The sequence below is a fragment of the Aulonocara sp. 'chitande type north' Nkhata Bay genome, linkage group LG5 (assembly GCF_057382095.1).
Source record: "Aulonocara sp. 'chitande type north' Nkhata Bay isolate Kocher_YH1m ecotype deep benthic linkage group LG5, A_spYH_male_GT1.1, whole genome shotgun sequence".
NCBI classification, from domain to species: Eukaryota; Metazoa; Chordata; class Actinopteri; order Cichliformes; family Cichlidae; genus Aulonocara; species Aulonocara sp. 'chitande type north' Nkhata Bay.
Window position 1 is genome coordinate 40,668,538 of NC_141348.1, and position 24,352 is coordinate 40,692,889.

The following is a 24,352-nucleotide window of genomic DNA, read 5'->3' on the forward strand; positions in this document are numbered from 1 at the left end:
GGTTTTGTGTATGTGCGAATGTTAGGTGCTGTGTGCACATGCCTGGGCTTACTGGGCTTACAGAGTGGGCGAAGGGTCCCAGATGTGGATGTTGTGCAAGGAAGGAAGTTGTTGGTGATTAGGTGAACTTTTGGGTGCACTGTTTTTATCAGATGCTAAGAGTCAGTCAGTTCAGACTTTGAACTCCTGAGCTTTGTGTGAAACATTTCATTCAACAACAAGCAAGCCTTCGTGAAAGTACTCTGTATAGCAGCTGCTGAGAGGACAAGGGATAACTCTGAGATCGTGTCAGCAAAGTCACCCTTAAATATCAGTGACGCTGCAAAATTTGACATTTGTATAATCCAGCAAAGGTGCATTGTGTTGCTTGTAAGCTTGACTTTTTATTTTTAGGGGCGAGAATATGCTCCTTCCCCTTTCAGAATACCAAATTGTTGCCTAATAACCAGAATCAACGTTTAACAATGACTGAATTGTACTGAAATCAACAGGTCAAAACAATTCTACAAAACCGGAGAAATGGGAATTGAGCTGGTAAAGATGGGACAACACTCTTTGCAGCTGCCATCTTTGGGGGTATTTATTATTTTGTGGTCAACAAAGTCACAGGTTGTGACTTTAAATGCTCTCTTATGTAATCAGTCACTAATATCTCAAATCAGTCAAATCTCAAATCATCATTTGTGAGTGTGGGGCAATCTTTTCTGACTGAAAAAAAAAATTGAAATGGAAAAGAGACTTTGTTTACTTGGAAACGGGGTTACAGTTAGGAATCTGTGGTTTTAACACTGGAAAGAGAACAAATACAGAAAACAGCTAAAGTAAAACTATGACCTCTTCACTGTGTCAGAGTAATTCAGCTTAACCTTTTCTCAAACTTTTCTTGAAGTCCTGGATGGGTCCACTTTTCCACCCTCATTTCAGATCAGATTTTTTTCATCCCTCAAAGATTTGCTTCGAAGTAATGCAGCACTTTTTGTTTTCGCCTTGTATCTCAGTTCCTTGCAATCATAATCAAGTTACTTAACAACTCACCCCAACAAATCAGTGTTATAATTACAAAAGAACCGACATGTTCCAGTAAATGGTGAGCCGAATCCTTGCGGCTGCTCCCCGTCTTCCTCCTTCCCTCGTCTTGTGTGTCCCAGCTCACACTCCAGCTTCCTGTGGGATAGGGCCGAGCCTCGGGGCACAGAGATGTCTGTTTCCAGCCAGCGTGCTCGGTCACACATGCTCCAGCTTGTCAGACTGAGTTTGTGTGAGGGCAATGGGGTGTCAGAGTGAGAGCACGCGCATGTAAGCGCCTATACGTGTGTGTGTCTCTGGTCGTCTCCTTGTGCAAGTGTGTGTTTAGATGTTTCAGAGATACGGGCGCTTTCTCTGTGGGTGGAGGTGACTGTCTAGGACATGATGGAAATTTCAATTAGGAGTTCACTGCAGTCCACGTTCATCTCAGGTTGCCTAAACACAGTTTGTCTTTGTAAGTTTTATTTGTGGGAGAGCAGCGGAAAAAAGTGTCTGAAATTTAAAAGACTGTAAAACATTTACTGTCTCTTGTTGCAATGGAAAATAAACGGTATATATACACAACTTACACACAGGCCTCTTTATTAGCCTGTAACTGGTAATCCCTCGGACTAAGATAAAGATTTTATGCTCACAAAATCCAAGTAATGAGTTAATGTTTTTAAACTTCCTGAAGCCCAAGCTGGCATCTTCAGTTATGCCTGTTTGTCTGCTGACTCCCACAAAATATTGATTTACTGTTTACAAGACAGAAACACAGTAAACATGCACACTGAAGATTCCTGAGCCACCGTTTTTACTTTTTAAATAATGCAAACCAAGAGTCAATCATAAGAATATTTATTTAAGCTTTAATATTTCTTTCTTGTTTTTGGGAGTGTGACTAACACGATATTCTACTGAAAAACAAGTTGTCACATTAACAAATGTCATCAGTCATATTTTATTCACTCTTTTTTAATTTTTTTTATTCTGTAAACGAATTCTGCGGTTTTTCCTCAAACCAAAGTGTTCAGTTCTGTAATTTCACACAGTCAGGCTTTTGGCATGTTTATGTGGGTCCCCTTCATGTCTGATCACTTACTGGCAGTATGTTAGGAGACACTGTGGTGTGCAAACATCAATTCAATGTATGTGTATAACTGTGTAAGCAAAACCGTGTGTCTCTGTGCTGAACACATAGCGTTGCACTTTGCCTCAGTGCTTCTGCCCCTGCTGGTTGGCCATCAGAGAAGACTTGTGGTGTGTCTGAGGTGTGTGGCTTACCACCGTGTCACTGCCTGGAGGGCTCTCGCTGTCTGTTGTCACCTTTGTGCACCGACAGATGCTGTGCTTCCTTTCACAGACTAATCCAGAATAAAGTCGCTGACACGAGCGCATTATCATAAACACTCCAAGTGAAAAACCAACACTGTAAGTAATTTATATTTACTAGTATGGAATTAAACATTTTAATGGCATATGATATATGAAATGGGAACATAAGAGAACCACAGCCAGCTGAAAGTTGAGGCCTTGTTGATGTAAAATTTGTGGTTTCATCTAACTGGAAGTGAATTTTCTCTTTCCTTATGCTTTTATTTAAATGTAAAAGCTTTTTGCTGATAGTTTTATATGGTCCAATATTGCACAGATTTTTCCCCCTTTGTTACATTTCTTCCTTCATACATGTGCTGATGGTGCTGCACCAAAAACCTTGTGAATGCTTTGATTGCTAGCAGATTTCCACGATTGCACGTAGTTTTCACGGAAAATAACGACTTGTCTGCAAACACTTGCAAACTGCCGCCTGATTTGTAGCAAAACCTAGAAAAAGTGCAACAGTTTGTGTCACGCTCTTGAGTTTCACTACCACTTGTCAAGCGGTTGATGAGTCACCATCCATCTATCCAAACTGTGGGTTACCGTGGAAATCTCCTAGCGGCCAGTTGCAACAAGGTTTTTAGTGCAGCACTTTCTTTGTACCCAGTGACTGCCAGCTATAGTAAGCAAGCACCCACCAAATGGTCGGGCAATACACATTTTTCTTTAGCAAGTGGTGGTTGGCAGTGGGGTCCCCGGCCTATGTGACTGGGCCAAAGCTGTTTTAATGTGTGCGCTGCAGCCTCAAAATTATGTAGATGTCTCCTGACAGAGCTGCGTGTGAAGGCAAATGTCTGCCACAGTAAGATCGGACAGTAAAGGATCTTTTACTGACCACCTCCTTAGTACACGCAGCTCCGATATGCACTCTCTATGCCATCCTGAATGGTGGTTTAGGGAGTGAAGATGCTGTCTGGTGCAAAATGTTAGAACTCTGGAAAATTGGTCTGAGGTTAACTTGTGAAAATGGCTTCAGATATTCACAGTTATAACCATGGAGCTCTGGTTGTATTTTACTATATGCTGTCGCAGACTTGTGCTATGATGGAAATCTTAAGAAACTGTCACTATGTCTGATCAAGGGAAAGTGCTCTGTGATAAAAGTAACTAAAGTTTAGTTTTAACACTGTGAAGACATTTTTTTTTCTACTAGTTCTACTTAATAGCATCTTGAGTGTGTAAGGAATTGGATATTTGATATTGGCCAATTTAGAGGAAATGATTGCAAGAATATTGTGTTTCTGTGAGATAAGCAAGAAGCAGAGCTGCATAATCCCAGTGTATATATAAACATGCATGCACATATGTGCACACACGTTCACCTTTACTAACACAAACTAATACACCCAGAAGTCAAGAAGGGGGTTGTTTTAACCTCAGCCCACAGGGGTTTGGAAGTTAACAGGAAGTGAAACTACTAAGAAGAAGATATTTCACTGATCCTCCTCTCCTCTCCATAAACACGCTGAAGAGCAAACGTTTTTAACTTGGAGTGTTAGTGCCAGAACTCTTCTGCTAACTGACCCGGGGCTCTGAAGAGCTGCACATAACAGGCGCCCACATTGGCTTTTGTGTGCAGGAGGGTCTTTACATAACCCACATAACCAAGCACATTGTCTAGCAACCGGCCGACTACTGAAGGGCCTTGTAAATGGAGGAGGGGGTCTACTTGAGTGGAGGGCAGTAGCCGAGTCGAGAGGCTAGTGGAGCTAAGCTAGGTCGTGACTAAAGTTTGTTACCCTGATAATGCCCAAGTGGTCCAGATGCAGGGAGCTTTCTTAACAGCAAAAAGCAAATAATGACTTGCCAAAGGATTCGTTTTAGGGAATTAGGTGGGAAAATGAAATGTGCACACAAACATTTTTATTTTCCGAAGGTGTGTCAAAAGTGTTTTTTGTTTGTTTTTTTTGCAAAAACTCAAATTTTTGCCAAAGCAAATCATTTCTTAGTTAGTTAAGGCCCCTCAGTGTGCTCCCTGCTACATTACTCCACAAAGCCTGGCCTTCTTCACCCTGTTTCCAGCGTTTGGGTCTGAGCCAGAATTCCCTTGGAGCTGCCCAGGATGTTGAGGTATATTTTTCCTCCCCACTCCCAACGATGAGTTTTTTCAACATGTTGAGAGAAATATTTGCATGTTTCTTTCGTTACGCTGACCCGATCACACCCAAAAGATTTTAAGATGTTTGTCTGCAGTCAATGTGAGATTTTTAAATTTTGGGGGGACAAAAAATTAAATTATGCTTTGGCAGGTGGACACTGAGGACATTTTTATTCCACATTGACTTTCAGTACAAAACCAACTGTATCCCAGAAGAATCTCCCTATGCTGAAGGTCACCAAGCAGTCGCAGCAGTCATTTAAGTGGCAGCACAACAGGCTCTCAATGGCAGCTGTGATCCTAACACAGAGACTCATTATGAAGTCCACACTTCACCTTAGATCAGATGATAATGATCCATTTATCACTGACACTTGATGCCCCGGTCATTCTTAACAGCTCACTCCAGGACAGAGGAAGCCTCTACTGGTTTTCCTGAGATGTTGCTATTATCTTACAATACACAAAGACAAGGTGTCCTGATGGCTCATGTATGAGTCCTCCCAAAGGCCCCCTTGCTGCACCACTTGGAGTTTCACGCCATTGTCTCCAAGCTGCCAGAGCATGTAGGCCGGGGGGGTAGAGATGGATGTGGGTTGTATGGGTGCTTCGCAAAGATGTGTGAAATGGGAGTATGGGTATTAAGGGTCTTGGCTCAGTTGGGGGTCTATTGTCCTGAAGACTGAGACCCCTGCTGGCATCCATGATCTCCCCCATTGACACAGAAGCTCTGCTTTACTCCCAGTGTGTTTTTGTCAACCTCTTTCTCACTCTCTCGCTTTCTCTCAGTCACTTGCACGATCCCTTTTTTCAGCTTTCTTTTTGCTCTGAGTCACAGTAAAAGAATCTGGAGAGTCCTTCTCGCTGCCGTTTCATTTAACTGAATTCATACTTGACGTCTTGTTGTTGATGGCAGTGGTGACGGGCCACTGTCGCTGTGTTTCATTAAGGTCAATTAGAGATGTCACGATACCAGAAATCTAGTGATCAGTACCAATAGCAGTAGAGGTACTCAGTGGCAGGCCATTTATTTAAAATGTTAACATTTTATTTTGTTGACAGGACAGGCTGGAATGTGAAGCCTACCAATGCAACCGCAAGCTATCATGTTAGTTACATTATTTTAGCTTAAGCCTTTATATAATGTTGTTCATTGCAAAGATTTTAGCCTGTCTAACACAGCTGATGTAACCTACGTAAGTGAGATTGTGCTGGTGTAGCTAATTACCGTGTGGTTGTGTCCCGGTGTTTTATGTAGTACCAGCAGATAGAAACAAAGTACGGGGACTTTTTTCCCTCCTGGTTCCCCACTCTTTGTTGTCGTCAGTCTTTTTCAGGGGTAAACATATTTTCTCTCTCTATTTTTCACCATCTTTGTACATTCCCTCGCATCCATTCCAATAGTTTCAGCAGCTCTGTAATTTGTGAGTTATTATATTGAGACATTGATTATTACTTCTTATATCGAGGCGATGATTGTTATTCTCTCACAGTTAAAATGAAAAAACTGTGGCAAAAAGTACTTGGAAATGCACAGGAAGTCTCATAATAGTCGCGTCTGTGTTGACCTGACATGTAGTTACATTTCCAGGGAGGTGGACGTCAGGTATCTGCACCATTCACCCTGTTGACTGCCGTTGGTCTTTCCAAATAAAATGTCAAAATTAAATGAAACTATATAATTTATTTGAATCAACGAAGAATTTTGTAATAGAGCATCACTAAAATGTGCTTTATGTCTCCTTGTATATGGGCAGCCTTGTCCGTAGTAAAAGCTTCACACCTAAATTACCCCAAATTTTTTGCATTACTGCACGAGCCCCATATATCACGTATGCACGCTAGGCCAGACCCATACTGCAATTTCAGGGCTGATACCAGTACATACTTTTAAGCTTATTTTAGACTTCTGCGTTGAATCTATGCAGAGACTCTGTGCAAGTTTCCAACATTGTTGTGAGCATTTAAACATGTGTGTCGTTTGCCTCCTTTGCTCTGCAGCTGCGTCACGAAGCCAATAGTTGTTCATTTCTCTCCTCCAGTTCATCCAGAAGACGAAGAAATGTATAGGAGGAAATGACAATACTGAATGGGCCACCTTTTGCTGGTGGCGTTGGTCATGGTTTGACATACTTACGGTGTAGATTTACAGAAGCACAAGTCCACTGCAAACAGCATGTTTGTGTTATTGAAAAGTAAAAATTATACATTTATTGTTTATTAACTCACAAGTTAGCTCCCTGAAGCCACTCTACTTGACATAACTCGATAATGTGATTTCTGCTTCCAGTTCTGTCAGTAAAGAGTTTTCAAGTTGGAACATGTCAGATATACATACTGATATATGTCTGTGACAGGCCAGTACTGGCTGTTGATGCCGGTCAGCAGATATAGTTCAAATAAAATGTAAGAGCTGTGAAGTTGTTCAGCAGCATGATAACTGGGTTTGCTGAAGGAATACTGCACAAATTTCAGTGTGTTTCCTTACTGTGGTCCTAAAAGGTCCCTTAAACTGCAGCATTAAGCAGTTTGATTTTCTTGCTTGAGGATGATTCCAACTGAGCAGTATATGCATATCGATATAAATCCTTCCCTTTCTAATTGATCTCCTCTTGCCACCAGCAAAGACCTCTGGGTGATTCGGACACAGTTTTGAGTGTTTTTTGGGCAGATTGTGAATGTGTGTGTACATATACCTATTTGCACAGTGTTATCCAGCTTGTGTGAGGCCAACAGGAGTCACACGATTGTCAATAGTAGAAGTCTATAAAAACCTGTCATTGACAAAGAGAGAACAAACAGCCACGGTTTGTTCAGGATTTCCTAACAAACACTCCACAAGGAGGGCCGTGGTTAGTGGAGAGAGGAGGAAGGAGAGGCAGAGAGAGGCAGTTAGGAGTTGACTCTCCCTGAGGAACAACAGATGAAAGAGCAGTAAACAATTATGGTGACTGGATGCTGATATCCTAAAACTAAAGGTAAACACCCTAGCATCTGGTGGTATTGAGATTCTTGACTTTAAAAGCCATAATATGCTAGCACCGTTGAAGTTATATATTCATAAAGAAATCTGTTAGAATTTTGAATGAAACTACTTAATCGCAACAAGTGGTTAATTGTGTGTACAAGCATATATTAAGCTAAATGAGTGCTTTTACAGCGTTAATGTCTTAATTTGATTACTTGTAAGAAGCATTTTTATTTCATGGTAGACTGTTGAGTGGTTTAGTCTTGAAAGCTCTTGTGTAACTGGGTTTATTTGCAGATCGGCAAAGCCCGGTTGAACTTTTTAATCCTGAAAATTAAAAACCTCAAATTAAACGTTTCTGTGGTTAATCCCTTAACATTGAAGTCTTTTGACTTTACTGAAATGATGCTCTTTCTTTATAAAGTCCTGTTAGCATCATTCTAAAAAGGATTTCACTGGATGGCATCTTAAACAATCTTTCTTCAATTAACTATATACAAAAGTACTTAAATTCATTCAGGATGTGATGAAATAACAAGAACAAACTCATTCATGTGTGCGCATGCATCAACCAGCATGCACCCTGTTGACACTGTTGCTCCTGCTTTTTCTCTTTAGCTTAACGTTTTCTTACTTATTTCTTTGTCCTTTACTTAGAGTGCTCTTTCTTTTCAATCATGTACATAATGTCCTTAGGGATTATGAAAGTATTCTGATTCTGATTCTCAGTCACTTTATTCCATTACTGTGACCCTAAAAGTCAATTTTAAGTTTATCACATGTCTTATAAGCTTCATCTTTGTAAATGTATCAGAATGAGTAAATCAGAAAAAATGGAAGAAATACAAGCTAGAAGAAGAGAGAGCGAGATGTTGTTGGAGTACCTTTATAAAGATCTATTCAAGTACTTAACTACAAGTATTTAAGTAAAAGTACTTTAAGTTTGTAAACTTGCTTTTCAGCAATAACAGAACCATAAGGCTCAAGAAGAGTTTGTGTTGTCTGCTCTGTAATGAAACTGTAAGTTATAAGACCTACTGATCGTGTCACCGCAAATAATCACATAATAATCAATTTATTATTGTCTTTAACTGATGCCGGCCAATAAGAGAGTGAGACAAATGTGCAGGACAAAGAAAGGAAATGAAGGCTATTTAGATTGTCAGGAAGCGTGACATGTGTTTGCCAGGGTTGACTTTTATCTTTTACTTATTTCTTATGCTAACACACTTTTACTCTCACTTTTTAAAGCTGTAATAAAGCACTTTTCTTTTTAAGAGGACCTGCTAATTAGTACATGTGTGAAATGTGAATAACAACAGTTTGCCTGGCCTGCACTGTCCCTCGGGATAAGCTGCCTCAATGGGAGCACAACAGCAGAGCCCTTGTGCAAACAAAGTGTTCTCAAATGAAGGAGGCATTTAAAAATGATCACTCTTCACAAACAGAATGCGATGCTCCTCTCTTTGTCATTCTCACCTTGTTTCTCTTTCACTCTCAAGTCACATCTGTCCCTGTGAGAGACAGTTGGCCCGCACTAAAACCTGGAGTCACAAATAACGTGCTCTTTTCTTTTTCCGATCATCAAAGGGCTTCATCTGTGTTCTGGTTGTGTCGGAACTTGCAAGGAGATGATCAGTGGAGGAGTGGCAAGCAGAGAAGGTGCTGTGGTGCTGGATATGCAACTTGGAAACCGGGACTGAGTGGCCAGGCTCGGGAAAGAGGGAAAAAATGAGGAGGGGGGCGACTGAGATTGGAGGTGGAGAGTGGAGTGATTAAAATTCATCCCACGGTGCAAACAAAAGGAGGAATGAAAAAGGGAGAGAATGCAGGAGAGACGAGAGAGTGAGAGCTCTGGGTAAGAAAGATTTGGGGTGAAAAGAAGATTGTAAGCCTCAGCAGATCCCTGAACAGTCCTCCCCTCCCTAAATGGCTGCCTTGTACTCGCAGCACAATTATCCTCCCGAGACAACGGAAAGCAACGGGAGGAAAGGGGGAAAGTGAAGAGGAGCGGGAGATGGATAGATGAAGAGCAGGAGGGAGAGAAAGAGAGAGAACATTAGTTATTCGGCAGGCTTTTCCTCACAAGATTTGCAGAGGCAGCGTGAACAGGGGGTCAACAATTGACTCAATTACAAGACAAACTCTCCAAGGGCCCTACACCACCACTCACCGCAGACCCTGCAGCTCTCGGGCAGGCTGTTAATTTTTTTTTCTCCCCCCCTTTTCTTAGCTGGTAAATGTTTGCCCCTCTTCAGGTGCCCCTGGCAGACGCAGGAACTCCAGCCTACAGCTAGACTTTAACCTTTTCAGCCACTGAATGATTCCCCTCTCTGTTCTCCATGAAGAGCTGGAGGAAAAGAGGGAGCGATGGAATGAAGAGGCAGATGAAGGGCTAGAAGCCTTCTCTTTGTTATGCTTTGTAGCTCGTAATGAATAAGAAACGTCTGGTGACCCAAGGGGAGGCTTTTTTTTTTCTTTTCTCCATTGCACAGGTGGAATTTTTCTTTTCCTTGTACACAGCCTTGTGTAATATGGATAAAAAGAAAGGATTTTCCATGTAATTTTTGTATTACATCTGTAGCTATTACCTCTATACTATAACTTAGATACTTAGTTGGCCATACTATAGATTTGTATTGATTTTACTCCCTGTTAGTTCCTGTTTGGTTTCACCGTTAGAATTTGGGTACTGCTGTATTTACATACACATGAATGCTTGGTTACGGTTATGTCTGTCCAGTAAACTCATTGGTTTAGCCAGCGGGGTCTGTACAAAGGCAGAAAAACAGCTCTACAATGCACTTATTCATATATTCCGTCTTCTTTGTTTCATTTGTTTAACCCTTGTGTGGTGTTCGTATTTTTGTTACTCAGCCAGTGTTCATGGGTCTGGTGGACCCGCTAGAGTTTTGGCTTTCCAAATTAACACTATCAAACAATTTTATGTTAAATTACTCAACAGATGTTTACTTCATCCCAATTACAAGACATATGAACAGCAAACATGGTTAATTTTTTCCCTTTACCTTTGTTAGATCACATTTATGAATTAATGTGCTTCTCGTTTTTCTTTTATATAAAATGTTATAAATAAATCAGTTATAATCAAGTGGAGTGAGTGGAAAGACACAACACATTTACACGTGAAAAAATAATTAATTGTTTAATTTTTCTTTTGAAAAAACCGAACACGGGTCTCACAGACCCGAACACCATACAAGGGTTAAAGCAATTTAAAATAAATTGTGGGTTTAGGAGTGCTTTAACATGTATCCACGACATATGAAGCAAGTGTGATGCAGCCTGTTGCGTGTGGACTCAATGTTTTCATGTTGATTTTTCCATCCTGAAGATACCTGATGAAAGAATGGAGTGCCAATGTGTGTTTTGCCTCTTGCTAGCTTGGTTAGCAAGTTGCATTTTGTCAACTGTACGGCTGCAAAGCTAAAATGCACATGTTGGCAGATTAGGGCTAAGAAACAGGCTAATGAAAATACTAGACTTTCACTCGCCACAACTAAAGCACAAACCTAATGTTAGTCAAATAGTCAATTGAAGGGCTCCAAAAGGCACAAACACATTGAGCAGATGCCCATCGGCTAAAGCTGCATTTGTCAGGACACCTTCCACTTAACATGCACGTGCCTGTCTGCCTGCGGACTGTCTGCACACTACCCCTGCTTGTGCATAAACCAAGCATTAGCTGGTTGCCGTGGTTTAACTAGTGAAGGAAGTTGCTGTTTCCTGCCAGGAAATACTCAGCCACCTAAGCAACTAGTCAGAGGACATGGATCAAGAAGTTCTTAAATAAGAGGAAGGTCTTTAGAAGTGCTGATACATTTGTGATAAACGCCAACTGAAACCTAAATTAAGTAGCATAACTTTATATGTAATTTACAGCTGAACTGAAAAATGAGAATGAGTAATAAATAAGGAGTATTTGTATTATAGAGCTGAAGGATATCAGAAACAGTTTCTTGACCTGTTTGAAAGTCACAAAAGCAAGATAATTCTGCAGTGCTAGAAAAAATAGGAGAGAGAACTTGCAGTGTTTGCCATTTTTCCCGGCGACCGTGCATTTATAAGGTCAGACAATACAGTGAGGAATGGGGGTTCAACAATAGGCCTGCGGCCCTTCTCTTGTCAGTCAAAAGGACTGCTCAAGCATGTGCCTCAACTCTGCTCCCTCTCTTTTTTCCATCTCTTCTTCTTCCATCAACTTGATTTTCTTCCTTTGTCTCTGTTTGTCACTCTCATTTTCTTTACCTCCCTGCCGCTTGTCTTTCTGTCGTTCTGTCTTTTGTATTGCATTTAATTTCCCCCAATCCTTCTTCTATAAAGGAGAAAGAAGGACACAAATACCACACACAGACTTTGAGTCATACGCTGCACAGCAGCATCACTGCCACCAGATTTTTTCCATCTCAACTGCCTCCTTTTTTTTCTCTGTAGGAAACAATAGTAGAAGTGTACTCTACTTTTTGAGTTTATGCATTAGCATTTTACTTCACTTTATTTTACTTTACTGCAGTTCTGAACCTTGATCGGCAAAGGTGCATCTGAGAATATCCAAAAAAATATGAGTGAGAAAATATCCCAAGCTGACTGTCTTCTGCTGTCTGCTACATGTGAGAACTTCGGACAATGTCCTCATCCGATTCCCTCGACGTTGTCCAGATGTAGCGTGGCACGAGCCAACAAGCAGTGAAAACTCTGGCCTGAAAAACCTCCAAGTAATGGAGAAGGATCAACTGTGTGTGTGTGTGTGTGTGTGTGTGTGTGTGTGTGTTCATGTCTTTAGCGAGCCATTCACTGCTGCTGCTGACGTAAACGGTGCCCTTCTCATTGTGTTCGTCACACCGGGTCTGTGGGTCATCTGAGCCAACCGCCCGCTTCTCTCAGCGCGTGTCTGTATACTTGCTGCTCCGTACCTTTGTGCGCATTTGCATCTGTTTAGTTATATATGACAGGTTATGTGTAAATATTTTTGCAGTGTGTACACTGTGTTTGTTCGCCTGAGCGAGTGAAAGTTTGTGTCTGTGCTTTATGTGCATGTGCTCCCTGCGCATCACTGATCACTGCATGGAGATACCGCCTGGAATTTAGGGCTGAGACGCAGTGAAAGGGAGCCCCTTCCTCATGCATGAGATAGCATCAGTGTTTACATGCACAAATAGCAGATAGCTTCTGTGATTGCAAAACATCTCCAACCATTTTCTCATGTAAAGTGCAGTGAATGTTCTTCGTTCGGCCATGCTTTGACAAAAAAAATGGAAGCCATTAACACCGGTCGTTAATGTTTTGGGCACAGCGATGCTTGATGGTTTGTAGTTTATCTGTTCATTGATTGCAATAAATAGATCAAATGGGATATCTTTTTATTTATATACTATACTCTAATAGTTATACTGTGCTCTCATAATTTGAAGGCTGAAAAGCTGGAACCTTGTCAGCCTTCAGAAAAATTAAGTGTTTTTTCCTTTTTTGGGGCAACCAAACAAGCAAGCAGTGTTAGCAGTTCATTGGAGCAATACACTGAATCCCTCAAGCATCGTGTATATTGGAAAAAATGGGGGAAATAGTTGTTGTCTTGTGTTCTGAAGTCTAGTTTCTAATTATTTTAATATAGGAAGAATTAGCTTGGTCTAGAGGTCTGTGGAAAGCTTTCCAACCTGTCGTTGGTCTCCTAAGAGTGGAAAGTGTCTCAGTGCAAATCCTTGCTGAATCTTAGTTCTCCTGCATCTGCAGCTGTGGATTCAAGTGCTTAACAGTTTAAACTGCTTGTAGCTCCAAATCAGAAGCCACCTTTTCCTTCTTTTCCACCAATTTGTGCTGCTGCTCTTGCCATCCTAGATCCATTTCTGTCATGGTGCTATTTGAGAACTGGCCCGTATTTTGAGAGTTTGTGAAACAAACTGTTGTCTAGCTTTAGTAGCAAAATTTGGTCAATTTCATGAGACGTAAATTATGGTGGTTAGAATCTATAGGCTACATCCGCCAATCACTGTGACATTTGTTGTGGTGTCCTCTCCAATATTCAATACCACTTAGCTGGAGAGAAGAAATCTCTCAAACTGACTTGTTGTAGTGACAACATCCTGTTAGTACCACACCCAAAATCAGTGAGCTCTTTTGAATGACCACAAGTGTTTATAAAGGACGACTGCATGGACTGGTGCTTGATTTTATACACCTGTCCCAACGCCTGAACTCAGAGATTGTCCATGTAGTGTATGCGAATGAAGAACGATCAGAGAAGTAGTGGAGGAAAGTTCTCAGGCTTGGGTTCATCCTTTTACACTGTGTTCATTATTTACATGCATTGACGTTTCTCATGTGACATTATTGTTCAAGAATTGTCCGAAGTGATACAGCTACCGGCTGCTACGGGAAAAATGCATCTTCCCACACTGTCTGGCATTGGTCCCTCGTTATTGATGGGTGAAATTGGTTTAAAAGAAGGTGCTGAACCAAAAAGCTCCTAGGGGTTGCTTTGATTGGTAGGAGATCGCCATGGTTGCCTGTAGTTTTTCATGTTTGTCAACAAATACTTGCTAAACACTAACCAACTGGTAATAACACTTGAAAAAGAAGCAAACTGAAAAAGGAGAAGGTTTGCCTTCAAAGTAAAAGTTGCACCTTTGGATACATGTTTGGTGAAGCATTTACTTTGAAGGAAAAGCCCATCAGCTCTGTGCAAACGATGACTGGACCTGTCAAAAGCCATTGCAAGGAGATTTTTGCCAGTTGCACAGTGAATACTTGGTTTGTCCTTCATGACGAGTGCTTGCCAGATGGTCACTGACCAGTCTCTAAGCCTGTCTGACTAGGGTCTTTTTTCAACTTGGTCCTACATTGTCATCATAGTTGTGAAACACACAAAATAAGACAAGTTAACGTCACGTTGTTAACACAGGTTTTTGACATATGTTTTCATATCAGCAAAAGGTGATCAGCTCAGAATCTGTAGCAGTGAGGGACAAAAGTTTAGAAATGTGACACATCTGACTGGTCCTGTGTCCCCTCCTCTTATACAAATTGTTTTATACAGAGATACAGAGCTCGCTAATAGCAGCTATGTGCCGGCCTAACCAATCAGTGGTTCAAGTGCCGGATTTAGCACCAGTTTCTAAAGGGTTCAAGCTATCGCATCATCTACTTCTGTATAATTATAATGGTGGTAAAAACCAACAAGATTGTGCGTCCGCGCTTTCAGTCCAGTTACAGAAACTGAGGTTCACTGGCTTAAATGAGACTAGGGCTGCCACGATTAGTCGACTAGTTACGATTACATCGACTATCAAAATCGTCGACGACTGATTTAATAGTTGACGCGTTGTTTGAAGCTTTGTAAGATCCCAAAAGACGCAGGAATAAGTAGTAGGATTTAAGAGTGTAATAACGGACTGAAACAGAAGATGGCAGCACTGCATGTACAAGGATGCCAGCTGCGGTTAAACCCCGGAGAAGAAGAAGAAGCTGTGTCCCAGAATTCATAGCGCGGCCCAGCTCAGTTTCCAACAATGGCGGCAGCTAGTTAGTTTTAATATTACTCTAATTATTCTTTCTGGGTCACAAAATAAACGTTTAGCATATTTTCAGGCGAGAATGTAGCTGTGTAAACCTCAAATATCTGCTCAGTTTATCAAGACACCACATATTTTCAAAAGCGCTCCGACGTTTTCGGAGACGTCTGTTACCCACTAGCTCGATAGCTAGCCGGGGTTACAGGCTCACTAGAGCCGGTGAGAACACCGGACTCCCGGCAGATCGTTTTCAAACGTCTTTCGCTACTCAGGTGAAACATATATAAGTGACTTAGATAACTTAAAAATGTTATTGTTTGGCTTTTTTTAGTATTTTATTTGTTCCTGAGTAAATCGGTTTGGCTGAGCTTAAAGTTATAGTTTTTACACAGCTGAATAAACATTAAGAAGACAACTGATTATCAGAAGTGTGAGATGTTCGAGAATATACTCCGGTGTCCTGTTATATTTTAGATAGCAAGGAGTTTATTAAACTTCACCGAAACAATCTGCAAATTTCATTAAAATTGAATAAACTATCATCTTGTCTTTATTTTTAGTTTGCACATACCTTAAACACTTAAAACTGTAAGCTAATGATAGTTATATAAGAGCAGATGCTGCTGGTGCAATAAGCTGTACGTCCAATGGATGATGATCTGATTAGTCGACTAATTGCAAAAATAATCGGTGACTAGTTGACTATCAAAATAATCGTTTGTGGCAGCCCTAAATGAGACCAAAGCAGGGCTTGTGTTAGCCGATGTGATGTCACTTTTGGGGTGTGTGCTATTCTCAAGGACAATTATTACTTGTCTGTGTCTAGCATTAAGCACAAAGCTAAACATTGTAAGCAAAACTGAGAAAACGTTGTGTATGTGTGAGGTCTACCACAACTGAAAATGGGAAAAAAAAAAATCTTGTAAAATGTGTTCTCAATTTAAGGATCGATTTCACAATCAATCTAAATGAGCTGCAGTTCAGTGCACTGAAATTCCTCGCATGTTTTTGATCTGACAAGTTTGTGAGCGTGTTTATTTGAGAGCAAAACTGAAGTGTGACTGGAATCAGTGTATTTTCCGTTATGTGTTTAAATGTTTTCATATGTGTGTGTGCATGAGTGTGTGATTGTGTGGGTGTGTTAAGCTTCTCACCCCTCCAATTTACGGCCATCTGATTAGCTGATTTGTTGCCTTGTAGTTATGCTAATGCTAGCTAATTACAGCCCTGGTGAGTACTCAAGGCTCTCTCTCTCATTCTGTGTGTGTGTGTCTTTCTCTTGTGTGACTCTTTTGATCTCATGCTGTCAGTTACTCAGCAGATATCATGGCTGCTCCTTGCCACAGCTGTCAGCAGGATGGTGTCAGACAGTCGCACGACTATAAAGATGCAACTGGGTGTATTTGTGTACGTGGTTGTGTTGTCTGCATTTGTTTATTTGTAGACTCTGGACAGTCATGACTGCTTTCATTCTTATTCAGGGAAGGTGTGTGTATGAATATGAGTGTGTGACCATTTTTCCTTTGGATGTGTGAGTGTGTGTGTCTGTTTCCTTGAGTCACATGCTAAGCCCCAAACATCAGCTCAGGGATCCCAGCCAATTAAAAGCTAACGCAGGCCCAGATGCCTTTCTCCTACCAACATCTGGGTATTAAGCTAAACGCCTGCGATATATTAGTTATGAAGTCAGCAGCTATGAGGAGGACCACACAGGAGAAGGGGCACATTTTAGCACACAGTCTCGCTCTGTAACTTGTTCACTATGTAAAACGATGAGGTTTGTCTAACTAAAGGGCAAACAAAAGAAAAAGGAGAACATTGTTTTCTTTCTCACTGATTCATATCAACTAACCTGTCATCATATTTCACCAGTCATCAACTTCTGTATGTATGAGTTTGCTGAAATGGCCCTGCAGAGACACAAGGAACAGGAGTTGTAGACAGAGAAACCCACAAACTTAACTTTTGTTCTATATTTTTTTCAAAATCTTTTTGCAAAATGCATAAAAGATGAGCGGGAAGACTGAAAATGTGAGAAATTTTCACAATTTGCACTCCAGGGGCAGAGCTTCGGAGGAAGCACCAGTGTAAAAGTGAGGATATAACACTGTATTTGTGCACATTTAGTCGAACAGCTCTGAACTGATGAAGACAAGTCGCCACATGTGTGTTCATCTGCTGGGACAAATTTATCTACAGTTTACATACTGAGGTGGGCAAGAGAGATAAGAACATGGAGAACGAGAGCAACAGTGAGGGGGTGGTTTGCGTTGTAGAACATAATGATGTGCTTATAGATTATATCAGTTCACTGAATTGTGTATTTAATTTCCCTTGATTTCAAATTAAAGATCCAGGGTGACAGTGATGCAACAGTGGTGCTTGAAGGTTTGTGAGCTCCTTCACGTCATCACGTTAACAAAATGAAAACCCCTCTTGTGTCGCTGTCAATCGCTTCTGCTTGTTGGCTCTGAGGAATTTCAGTTGAAGCCATTCCTCCAATCAGAACAGCTTCAATGCTGGCAGGTTGATGGGTTTCCTTAAACTGCATGCTGTACCTTCTTCTACATTTCTGAAAACATGCGCCTTTTTAGGACATTTTTCCAGAAGAACAATGGTTAAGGTAGCTGAGATATGGTGTCATGACAGTTTTGGGGGCAGAGTGGTTTCTTCTCTTTTGTTCACAGTGCTCGCAGCACTGTCTGCAGCACATACAGCAGATGGCCCAGCTGGTGTGGAGTCACTTGGTGTGTTTGCATTAAGTTGTTAGCTAGTTAGTGAAAGCCTGTGTTCACAACCTCTGCAGCCTTTGTGCAGTTTTCTGCTACTTTGGACTCACTGAAAACAGGAACTATTACATGTTTCACTAAATCACAGGTCAGCTGATTTGAAGATATAGAGGTTTGTTATATTTTACTACATAACGTGTGTTTCATCTGATGAGTCCAGATTTCTGCTGGAGTGGTGACATTTGGATAATGCAGTCAGAACTGGATGTAAACAACATGAAAGCATGGAGCCATCCTACCTCATATCAGCTGTTCAGGCTTGTGTTTGTGGTGTAATGGTGTGGGAGATATTTTTTGGCACACTTTGGGCTCCTTAGTACCAGCTGAACATAGTTAAAACACCACAGGCTAACTAAGTACTGCTGCTTAGCATGTCAACTGGTTTTCTGAGCTCACTGTATTCAAATGGCCTCCACAGTCACCAGATCTCAATCCAGTAGAAGACCTTTGGGAACTGGTGGAACAGAAGATTGACATCATAGAAATCTGCAGCAATCATGTTATTGTGGACCAAAGGTTAGCGGCACCTTGTTTAATCCATGCCACCAAGAACTAAGACAGTTCTGAAGGACAAAGACAGTCAAATCCAGTACTAGCAAGGTGGCTTTAAGTGTATATAAAAATATTTAAACAAGTGGAGTTTGCTGAATTATTGGCTGTTGGGCTGAAATATGGGTAATTTAAGCTCTTCTGGGTTTTTTGTTGTTGCTTTTTTTTTTTTTTTTTTTACCTCAAGGCACTTTATATTGTAAGATAAAGATAATACAGAGAAAATCCCAACAATGAGACAACCCTCCTATGAGCAAGGACTTAGCAACAGCAGGAAGGAAAAACTCTCTTTTAACTCTCTTTTTGGTAGAACCAGGCTCGCGACTGCTTGGACGTGAGGGGAAGAAGACAAGACAATTCGTAACTCCTTTAAGTATAAACTACAAAAGTTGTTTTTAATTTTCCCAGAGGGTATTTAAAGTCTGATTGTCTAACTGCGAAGTTTCCAACCATCCATTTTCTTAACTGCTTATTCGACTTCCAGAGGGTAGCAGAGAAACTACAGCCCTTCAGTCGGGGAGAGGCAAGGTACACTGTGGAGTCATCAGTTTCCTAACATGCATTTGAAAGTGGAAGGAAACCATATACCTGCCAGTCAAAGGATTTAATGTCTACATTTCGGAGTTTGACACTGATACACCCAAAAATACACCTGTTCAGAATCCCCATTTATATCCACCTATAATATGGCTTTCTTCTACACAGGAAAGGACTTTCAGACCCTAAAACAAGAGCTCAGGCAGAAAAACGAGTGCACAACAAATTCCACACGGCTTTGTCTCGATTAACCGTGTCTGCACAGTTTTTATGGCGGCGTTGTCTGTGCCATATATCTCCTTGTTTCCTCTCAGTGAGAGGCTCTCAGAGCTGTGGTCACTGTGTTCCTCTGGTGGCCTGCAGGCTTCGTCTGCCGCTGTCGTGTTTTGTAGAGACTGTGTTGCGGTTTCTCCTACGCACCAAATACAAACACACAGACGCACACACAAACACACAAATACACGCACGTGTCTTGTCTCCCTTTCTGCCTGTTTTTGTCTGTCTTGTGCTCAACCGCACACATGCATCGGGTATCCGCCCCTCCACATCCTCTCCACTTCTATACCCTGGAGCCCATCTGTCTCTCTTTCCTCGGTCTCTTTTTCCTCGTCAGTTTTCCACCTCCTCTCTCTCCTCCCTCGCTTCCAGCTGTGTTATACAGCTAAAGAATATAAGGAGCAGCAGGCCGGCTATAAATATTCCCTGCCCACCCAAGACTGTTAGGATTATTATTTTTCTTATAATCACTGTGGTCTTTCTATAAACTGAACAGATTATTATCTGTTTTTTGTTGCCCTGTGCAGGTCCCTACTGCACAAGATAGCTGCCCTCTCCACTGAATTTGTCTTTGCGGAACATTTGTCAAAGAATTAGCAGGAGGTTGTATTTGAACTGACACAGCAACAATGTGGCATCGGATGAGATGAGTGGACGAAAAATACATTAAAAATAAAAATCCTGGAGTAAAAGTGACGTAGAGCCACAGAGAGGGAGGAAAAGAGCCAGAAGAAGCTGGGTGATGGTGAGGAGTGCTGTCGAAGGTGAAGAGGAATGCTGAATTTACAATGACAAAGCTCTGTTCATGTTTTCTTAAAAATGGGGGTTGGGCTCCTACTTGTTTACAGATGGAGCAGTCCTGTGTGCTGCTTCGTCTACAGCTGGGAACCAGCTGCGTGAATCAACCTTTCCTCATCTGCTTTATCCATCCATCCTTCTCTCCCTCCTTCTCCCCCCGCTTCCTTTGCTTCTCCTCCTTAAAAGGAGTTCAAAGAAATCCTTGTGGTTTGGGGCAATACCTATCTGCTATACAGGCATGTAGAAGTTAAGGAGAAGTAGTAGTAGGAGAAGAAAAGGCAAGACTTCAGTGGTAGACAGAGAAAAGAGGAAGGTGTGTATGTGTGTGTGTGTGTATGGGGGAGGGAGAAAAAGAAGCTGGAGGTAAAGAGAGGAGAGGGTGGAGAGGAGCGGGGTACAGGAAACCACAGGTATGTGCAGGATGGTGGGTGGGTGGCCTAGAGAGAGAGAGAGAGGACAGAAGAAGCAAAAGAGTGAAGGAATCGCAAGTCATGTGGGGATTAAGCTGAAGGAAATACCCTTACATGTGTTGTCAGCATCACACCTGTCAGCTCGACTGAGTCTTTTTTGGTCGAGACCCCTGAAGAGAAGTCTAACTGCTTTCCTGAGAAAGTGAAGCTCATTTGCCAGCAGTGCAAAACAGTGCTTGTACAGGCAAATGAATACAAGGAGAGGTGAACCGCTCCTAATCCTTAAACAAACACGATCAAGTCACCGACTGATGAAGCCAATGGTTACAAAGGTGATAAAACAGTAATCATGACTGTGCCGCTAAGGTTGGCTGTTCACGTGACAGTAAAGGAAGTTAATGATGGGACTTTTGAGGCCAAAATATTTTCATTGTCAGTTTGTTAAGCAAAGATTATGTTTACAGTTCACTTTTGTTCTGCACCTTTTACTCCTAGCACCAGGTGTTCATCAGGCTGGTGATACAAAATGATGTTTAGCGTTCCTAAACATTACAAAAACCCAGCGACGGCTCAAAACTCTGAGTTTTCTAGTCATTTTTCTTGCTGTGATTTATCTACCTTAGCTGTGCCGAGTAGCTGTACTCGAGCCCTCCAGTGCCCTAATATCTTTCATCAGTCACTCTGACTGTGTAACAACAAGGGATCAACGTTTCATCCCGCCATTCTGACAAGGTGAGAGCCCCAGCACTGAGACATCAGCACCGCAGCTTCACCAGCACAAAGTTTACAGTACAGGGATACGTGAAGTGTGAACCGCTGGGGTTGAGACTGGGGTTATGGTGTCGACTGTGTCTAAAAGGATAGTAAAGGATTCCCGTCTCATGGCTACACAGACTAAGTTTTTAACCAACTTTAAAACCAAAGAAATGTTGTCATGTGTCTCACCTTCAGACTTTGTATGCTTCTGTTATATTCAAATATATTTTCCTTAGTATGCATTTTTACATTCAAATATATTGACAGTAATGCAGTAATTTGGTTGATGAATTTCTGTCTTTTTAATGGATAATATGCATAAGTATATGTATACTCTGTACATTATCTGCATTATAGCTCGGTCATTAAGCCGGGATTATACTTTTCTGCTCGGGTCCGACAGTGAGCACGAGGGTCTGTGTGCCTGCCTGCTTTTGTGACCGCATGGACTCATCCATGGAGCATTTACATTACAGTGCACCAACTACACATCCGCTCCAGGCGGTGGACTGCTCGACCGTCGGGTCTTCAGCTGTTTGTGTCCGGGTCCACAGCAGATTATAATCAAGCTCTTGGAGCTTTACAGAAAACAAAATATTTAGAGTGAGAACTCTTTGAATGCCCAAGTTTACAAAGCAAAGCAACAGGTGATTAAAAATGGCCGTATGATTTTATAGTTTAAACAGTGGTGTAAAGAGGGAGGGAATAGGGTGGCAAGTGCCCCCATGAAATATAATTGCAGTGTGTGCAGCATCCAATGAGTTAGAGCCTGGGTGGGACCAGAGCTGTGGTCACTGTGTGGTCACAGTATGTAGATTAAAATACTAATACTAATAAAATACTAATATCCTTATATATTTATGCTGTATTCCTAAAAGTACTAAGCACAATACAATTTAAGTCATCTCCAGCTGGAATATGAAAACGATCCGTCCATCCAAATAATTGTGATTCAATAATACATGTAGGGAGATCATGAAGAGAACTGGTGTATAATGAGTACTTTTACTGTGGTGCTACTTCTCATATAGCAGATTTTGAGCCGAAAATATCAGTTAGGAAATAAATTTGAAATGTGGGAGCACAGTGTCTCATAGTGATGCTGTTGTTAGTACTGTAAGTAGGGTGTACCCCACTTTTCCCCCCACGATAGCTGCGATAGGCTCCAGATCCCCCCGTGTCCCTGGACTGGATAAGTGGTTAAGAAAATGAACGGATGAAGATCATTTTGATGGCATGAAAGTCAGTTAACTAAAATACTGAATGATGGTCTTACTCGTCTGACACAATGAGGCTTATGTCTGTTCTGTATCTTTTTAAAGACCAAATGGGCATTAAAGCAGTTTAAATCAAAGTCAGAATTGCTGTTACTAAGTAGATATGACATTAATCTTCCCTGCAGCAGTTTAGTAAGTAGAGCTTACTGTACATTACAGTGATGTCTCCAACCCTGTGGCCTTTCACTGGTCACACTGTTGGCCCCCATCACATTACAGCAGCTGCGAGGAATTCACAGATTCTGGGTAAAAGGGGTAAAAAACACAAGGGGGGGGGTAGGGTGGGGGAGAAAAGCAGGAAAGGGTGAGAGTCTGTGTTGGGGTTGGAGGGGGGGTTACAAAAACAAAGGCAGAAATTAAAAACAAAGTTTACCACTGAAGGAAAACAACAGGGTTAGAAAAAGTCGGCATAAGAGAAAAAAAAGAAAGAAGGAAGGGAGGAAAAATGGAAGAAAACGAGGTAGAATCTGGGCTGTGGTTGGCTGCAGGCCCGAGCCCCGCCTCCGTTCCCTCCTCCCTCCCGCGGTCCGTCTCCAGCCCTAACACAACAGAATCCCCCACAAGCCCAGCCACATCAGGAACGGCTGGCTACATTATAGCTGCCATTATCGTCTCTCAAGTCATAACAGCCAGAGAACACCCACCTCGACTGCAGCTCCGCCAGGAGGGGGAGGGGCGAGGGAGAGGTCGCAAGAGCAGGAATGAGCGTAGGGAAGGAGGGAGTGAGGGAATGAGTGAGAGGGTGGAGGCAGCGGGGGAGAAGAGGGAAAGCGAGAGATAGTCAGAGATACAGAGCTATGGAAGAGGCAGAATTATAAGAGGACAGCAGGGAGCAGAGGAGAGGGTGGGGGAGAAAGAAGATGCTTTCAGATGGGTGTTTACACTCGATGCAGCGACCTCTGAAGATGTGTGTTGAGTTTTATTGAGGCTGCTGAGTGCGTGTAAATGTTGTGTAGAATATTTAGCAAAAACACAAACAAGCAACACAGACTGAATACTCACATTCCCATGTGAGATTAGAAGAGAAGCAGGCTGAGAGGAACGGGGATGTCATTAAATGCCGCTTTTTATAATGGCTGAGGAAGCGCGGGCGGGGGGCGGGGGGCATGTGTGAGCCCCAGTTTAGTGTTTCACCCAAGAGAAAAGGAGTGTAGAAGTAGAGCGGATCAGACCTTTTGTGTGACACAGCCAGTGACCTGTGGAAATGTCTGTCCTCTCTGGAGACTTCCTCGGAGGGAGGAGGATCAGGACTTTATGGGAATGTCACAAATGGCGAAACTGTGAGACTCTAAACAATGTTTCTCTTTGTAACCCACAAACACAAACTGTCACCTGAAAACTGAATCTAATGGGACAAATAAGCACTAAAAGCTCTAAAATGCCTTCAGCCCGGTCCAATCAGATCCCTGCAGCAAGTCTGTCCTCCTCAACTGTATTTTGTCCCTTGAGCTGTTTTCTCATGTGGTACTTCTGACACTTTGTGGAGGATAACTTTGGGATATTTTCCTTAATCGTCCTTTCTCAAATGTAGAATACAGCAGGAAATTTACTTCAGATGTATTTTCACTAGTGCCCACTTGCTACTGGTGAATGAAACACGGACTTGGTACCAAAGAGCTTGCCGGTTAAAGACTGAACGTCTGAACGTGCTGGGCAGTTGCATTCTCACTGCTCACTGTCTGACTAAAGTTCAGGGCTCGAGTGCATGTTTGGAAACGGCTTCAGCTTCTTAAAGTGACACTATTTAACTAAAATAAACAACCGATGTATTTTCCAATGAAAAGTTAAAGTCATAGGCAATAAAATATTAAAGTGCACCACATGACTGGGTAGGCGTAGAACCACCTTTCACAGCATTAACTTGAAGTAATCATGTTCCATGTAACTGTCAATTTTGGCCCACTCTTTACAACATTGCTTTGGTCCATTGAGATTCGTGGGCATTCATTTTTATACAGCTCCCTCCACAGCATTTCA

The 24,352-nt window shown here is 41.8% G+C and overlaps 1 protein-coding gene across 1 annotated transcript in view; it reads left to right on the forward strand.

Annotated features, from left to right (window-relative positions):
- LOC147331310 (transcription activator GLI1.S-like) overlaps positions 1–24,352 on the forward strand; it is a 53,346-nt gene that overhangs the window by 11,838 nt on the left and 17,156 nt on the right. The window lies entirely within an intron of this gene.